Source organism: Cyprinodon tularosa, unplaced genomic scaffold (assembly GCF_016077235.1).
Source record: "Cyprinodon tularosa strain WSP-4 unplaced genomic scaffold, ASM1607723v1 ctg936, whole genome shotgun sequence".
NCBI lineage: Eukaryota > Metazoa > Chordata > Actinopteri > Cyprinodontiformes > Cyprinodontidae > Cyprinodon > Cyprinodon tularosa.
The window spans coordinates 157,506-164,217 of record NW_024039714.1 but is presented as its reverse complement, the minus strand read 5'-3'; positions in this window follow the sequence as shown (position 1 = coordinate 164,217).

The window sequence follows — 6,712 nt, the reverse complement described above, 5'->3', positions numbered from 1 at the left end:
AGTGGCCATCTGCTGAGGCCAACTGGGGTTCAAGGAGACAGAAGCAGACATACATAAAGAAGCAAATATATAAAAGGTAACTGTCAACCAGCTTCACAGGCAGCCCCATCCAGGAAAGACACAGCCTAGGAGATGAGCCCCTCAGTCAGTTCTCTTGTCACAGGATGGAAGAGAGCACATACAGTTAGTCATACTAAAAGAAATAGGACTACACTGAAAAACAAGCCAAGCTCCAACATCTATAAACGAAGGCATTGATGGCAGCAGCATGGCTGATATTTCTCTCCAGAATAGAGTCACAGCCGTACAGGAACAGACCATATGAAGTTACTGTGACAGGAAAAAGCAGGAAGAACATATAGGTATATGTGGGACTTAACAAATACTGCAGAATGGGAGAATAGAGATAGAATGAGGAAGAATAACGAAAACTGGTCCCTACGTCCTCCTACAGTCTATACACATAGCAACATAAGCAAATAGAATAGCTCAGGATAAACAAACTATTTTGGTTGAGGTATGAGAAAGGTAGAGTGGCAGTAGGGCCAAGGAGAGTAGGTCAGGACATTGATTTTCAAGGTGCATAGTGCTCATCCAATGCCAGATGAAACACAGTTCACCCGTGAGTGTTCCCGTCAGACTGGCAGTGTTGTGTTTTGACTTCGGGTGCAAACCAACAGAAGGTTGTACAGAGCTACAAACTATGTAGTGTCCTGCACGGTTTTTGGAATAGTGTCAGAATTGTGCCAGGCGTTGTGGACGGCACTACAGCCAGAGTTTCTGCCATTTGGTACCAAACAGGAAATATGCAAAGTGTAAAGCGGATGTAGAATTGACCAATCAGAGGCTTCCTTTAAACCCGCCTTAACAGAGCTTTATCTTCCACTTCATTGAACACAACTGTTTGTACTGTATTCCAAGTGCTCTTTGAGCCTTATCCCTCTTGGAATCAAATATTTTTTGCACCTATTCACAGTGTATCAGGGAAAGATTTTTATACAATATATGATAGAAACTATGTTAAAGAAAATAAGACACAGCCCCAACGTACACTATGGAGTGGTTTATAACAGGGTGAGGCCAGTTGCAGGTGTTTCCATAAGAACTTTTTGTGAAGTTTGCAGAATATTTGTGATATAAAGCAAGATTGTAAAAGTGAGTCACAAAAAAAAAAAGCACGGCTGAAAATGCACCGTATGTCCGACATCTTGCCTCATCAGCACCTCCGTTGTCCCTCCGCATACAGATACTGGAAAGTTAAAGTAATATTTAGCAAATGCTTCTCTGGCAAATGTGCTGAAAGTTATGTCAACATCTGGAGGAAATTCTCTTATGGTCTTTCCTGAAAGAAAACTCTAGAAGAAAAGGAGGAAAGTGTTAAAAAAATAAATAAAAACAGTGGGTTGTTTGTAGCAACTTGGCTAACTGGGGGATTGCAAACCTCACCCTTCTTTTAGAGTTTGGTGATAATTAGAAAAAAAGAGTTACCATGATCAGAAATCATGATATGGCTGCTTTTAGCATATTTTAATTGGGCATTTTAGCATTTCTATAGTTGCAAGATTTAGCTATTAACATTCAAGATTTCCTAGCCAACTTGGTTAAAAATAAGCAGAGTATACAAAAACTAATGTTTTTGAAGTTCAGTTTTAGGGGAAGCATATTTAGGCAGTAGAGGAGCCCTCATTTTCTGTTACAGGAAGGGCTGCATTCTCGTTTATCCTAAATGAATAGCTACTACATGTAAAACCCACTAAATTCACTTCAGGTTCACTGAAACAGACAAGCTTTTACAATCGACCCAAAAGAGAAAAAAAAAGTTGCAAAGGTGTGGTTACGTAGTAGCTGGTCAGTCAACACAGCGGCTGATTATACTCTCATAAGCAGTGAAACCTGTTTGATGTTGCAACAGGGTGTCTTTTTCTTAAGGTCTTAAAAACAATCATACTCACCATTTGTTAAAGATTCAGACTGAAACGTACTTGTAAGCATTCAACTTTCACATTTCCCAGGGTTGAGGTAGTATTAAATCTTATACCGCTACCTGTATGATAAAGTCACATAAAGCAATAACACAACACCTGACTGAGTGTAATGTTAATAAAAATGGCACACACTTACACAGAGGATATTCCTTTCACACATTTCAGAGACATATGTTGGTGTTTGCACTGCCTAGCAACCACCAGGCTGTCTGCGCTCTCATAATCTCTGTAATTCCTTTATTGTGGTTTATGGTGTTTCTCTATGTGTGTTTTGTTCATAGGTAACCAAGACGTGACTGGACAGTAATTTATTGGGACACTTCTGTTACCGTTGGGGCCAAATTCAGGAACTTTTTTTTCCTTAAGGGATTTCTTTACTTTACCCTTCATTTAGGATCGCAAAAGAAAAACAACTTCCTAATCAATTGGGGGGAAATGCATTAAAAAAAAAGGTTTAGAGCTCTGTGAGTTCATTGGGGTAGTTTCTTCCCTCTATGGTAAGTGAATAGAAGTTAGTGTGATTTGAAAATGCGTAAATAGGATGGATTTCATATTTATTTTTCATCAAGTGTTCAGCAAATGTTTTTTGAACACACTGCTTAACACATGCCTGCTTTCTGGCTTGTTTGAACAGGTAGAGGGAAAGGTACAGTAGAACGTGTCTTGGAGCCACCCACTCTTTAAGTCTCATTCTTCCAGGATGCAAGCTTGATAGTAGGAAATTATTAACTTGTCCTACCCTTCGTTCTGCCAACAGGATGCCAGCAGTTTGCTGCTTATCAGCAATTGTTTTACTAAATAAAAACCTTTGTTTAAATTTACCGCTTTTGATAACTTGCATACCCCTTACAGATCCCCAAACCCATCCCTCAGTGAGGTTTAGAAGCACAGGATTTAAATCCAGCCATGAAAGATCCTGCTACATGGCTGTACTTCTTATTTTGGCAATTGACCAATTAGATGACCCCTTGAATGACATATTATAAAGTCCATTGAAAAGTTAATAATCCTAGTTATATTTAGGTTTATAAACTAAAAAATGTAAGTACCAGTATCAGCATTAATGCCTCTAAGGTTATGTTGGACCAATCAAATGTGTTTCTTTCATGAATTTCTTATAGAAGCACCATTGTTATCTATTTTTATATATATTCGGGCAAGTTGACATTTCTTGTTATTATGTATATTGACATTCATTTTGCCATAAAAGTATCCATATTTTTTTTAGTGCCCTATAAAGGGTTAAGGGTAGTTAAAACCGAACTTTAAAGAAATAGTAAAATTTGTAATGTCTGTTTGTAACAGTGTAATGTCTGCTGTCTGTTTTTCAAAGCTAAAACGACAGATAAAGTGAACACCCTGTTGACGAGGAATAAAAAAAAGCAAAGGAAAACCTAGGAGAACTTACTATGTTCTGAAGTGCCAGTGTAGGTAAAGGTATTTTAAAACTCTTTTCTGTTGAATTTGTTGCTTAATTATATTCTGTTTTAGTTCAGGCCATCTCCCAGGCTTTATAAGCAGGCCTCAAACTCGTTGACAGTGCTAGATTATTGAAAGCTCTCGGCTTGTAAATGTCCAGCTTTCCTTCTCAGCCTGAATACCTGATTCTGACCCTGTTTCTGCCTAACAGCTGCCTTACTCTTGCTGGAACGTATAAAGCCTTTTGATTGACCTTTTGACATTGACCTTGTTTCAGCCTCCTCACCCCTTATCTGTGATCCTGATTCTGCCTCCATGTGTCTGACCCCTCTCTCTGGGCCCTGACTCCAGGTTTTAGTCTCCTCCTTTGATCCTTCTGCTCAACTCATTTTTATTGGATCAGAACCTGTTTATGTTCCTGGACCCAGTCTCTCCCTTGGAAATTTGAAATTTCCTGTGACAGTGACATCACTGCCGGCCCGTGCCTCTGTCTGAGATTTCCTGAGGAGCCCACTTCTACTCCCCTTTCCTCCCTTGGGATGTTTTCTGAATTTTCTCCATTAAAACCTAAGGATATTTCAGCCACTAACGTGATCTCTCCTCTCCAAAGATTCGTGACCCCGATGCTGATGTTTTCCCTGCTTTGCCTGCAGAGCTCAGTGAATAGAGCTTTTAACTGCCTACCACTGCTTCTGGTTGAATTTTGGGTCCTTGGTCTGATAATTTACACAATGATATTTATGATAATTTAAAACATAGACTGGTTTGTGTGTGTTACCTTTCCATTTTAAACATGTGCAAAACTGCATGGCACTTCTAAATGTCGATTATCTGAAAAGCAGGCAGTAAAGCATGATTCATCAATCAGTCATCATTTATCACTCTCTAAAGTTATGCACTCTCTGCTTCTTCCCATAGTAGCTTTGGCTCGTCTGTTCCTGTTTGGCTGTGACACCATCCTGGAGAGAAATATTAGCTTTGCTGCTGCCATCAACACCTTTGTTTATAGATGTTTGAGATCTGCCTAATTTTCAGTGTGGTCCTATTTGTCTCACTGTGACTGGCTGGATGTGCTCTCTTAATCCTCTGACATGGGAGCTGGCTCAGAGCTCGTCTGCCTCTCTGTGTGTTTCCTGGATGGGGCCGCCTTTTACTGTTGCTCTTTGTATAAAATATATATATATATATATATATATATATATATATATATATATATATATATACATCCATGCCCACAGTGTTTTACAACTAAACCCTAAAACCCTAAAAAGAACACCTTTTTCCAAACATCTGCCGTGATCACTGGGTTGCCTGTCACAAATTACAATTGTGACTTTTAGTGACTTTCCTTAACGGTTATGTGGAGAATTTTCACAAATTTTTTGAGACCCGCCACCTCCACTTTTAAAAAAAATGTGCGTGCAAGAGCATGCAAGAGCCCATTTCTCCTCGTGCACACTCTGTCTAAAAGTAGTTTTTCTCATAGCTCATACAAGCTTACTGTGCCAGAATGTCCTCCCTAACACCTAAATTCCTCAATCACTATATAGAGCAAGGACTTTATAGAGAACTCACTTAACTGACCGTTTGGACAGATGATCACTGTTTTTTACTCAGTTGGTCACGCAACTCCTTTTCCAGCACACAATGCCTGCGCCATCTTTGTTATTAGTCGCTGCTGTCGGTTAGCGACAGCCTCTGGCAACAGTGGGGCCGCCGTGGCAGCAAATCCCATAATGCTTTGCAAGGGGAGCTTACCTGGATACATCTGCCTCTTCTGAGGCCGGTCTTTTCTCCTTATACACTTCGTAGACAATTTTTCCCTTATGACCCTCGGCCATTTTCAAAGAACCGCAGTGAGAAAGGTGAGCTTCAATAACTGTCGGAAACCATAGCTCCCCACAGATAGGTATACGTCTCCAGAAAAATATAGCTAACGGGACAAGTTCAAAGAACGGCCTTACGTAAACACATCACCAGAATGATTGACAATTATGAGGACCATTATTTAGATGATCCACCTGGAAAACAAAGATCGTCCTCTATACCTTTAAACAGCTTTATTTGACTTTCTTTTTGCCAGTTGCCACTTGCAATATGGTTTGGTTAAAAAAAAAAGAATCAAAAGTGATATCTTTCCTTCCATTTTTATAGTTATACTTTACGCAACTTCATTGTTCTGCCCTATGTAATGTTTTATAAGGTTTGTGATTATAATTCTGCAAAATGTGAAAAGGTGAAAATATTTTGTGTTTATTATGTTGTGTGTGTTTGTATGCAAATACTGATCTACAATTTGCTTTAATTAATGCTTATTATGTCTATGCATGATTTTTCCAATGCTTGGGATTTTTCCGTTGCATGTTAAGCTTGAGTTGCACAATTTAAGCCTAACTCCTCAAGCCTTACAATTGCCCTATATAGTTGAAAGCTAACCCCCTGCAGCGGTGAATCAGTGCAGACTCATCAAATAGAAACCCTGTCTTATGATGCTTCTCATTTTTGGCACTGATTTCATTTTTTATGTATTGATATCATGTATTACAACGCGAAGGGCCTATAACATCCAGTCATTAAGCAGCTAACATAAAATTTAACCTTCATCTGCAACTGACTGGCAGCAATAAATAGTAAATGGCATCAGGTAGACATGTTGGTTCATGAGCTTTTTCCTGCGGTGGGATGATTTAGTCGTATAAACTGTCAGGATTAATTGTCTAAGTACACCAAACCTTTACCAGAGGCAATACATTCAATTGGTACAATTTGTCACACTTAAAACTTGTCTGTGTGATATTTAAGGATAATCCCTGCAACACAGCCAAAGGGATTCAAACCAAAAAAGAAAGAGGGTAAAGAAAAAAAAGAAGTTGTATTCCTCGGCTTGAGAAACAGGTTGGAATTCTACTGCAGGTTTGGGGTGGAGACGACCAACACCCGATAGATCAGATTCTGCACATCCAGAAGATGTTATGTCTCTGTGCATGCCTTGATCAGGTGTCTTTCTTGTCCTTCAAACACACTGAATGAAAGAATTTACTGCATTAATAGTTTGCAGAGGACGGCATTTTCCCTGCAAGCAAAAGGTTCATAATGTTCCAACATGGAAACAGGTTGGACCAAAGAATTAAATGCTGCGCTGACGTGATCAAATCTAAAAAAAAGTAATCAAAATAGAAAATAGCTAAGGTGCATATGAAAAAAAAAGCAAAAACAAGTTTTATCAGAAAAAAATAAAAACAGTAAGGTAGGCTGTAGGTCATTAAAGCATAAAAACACCTTTTGCATTTTTCAATTAAGATCCCAAT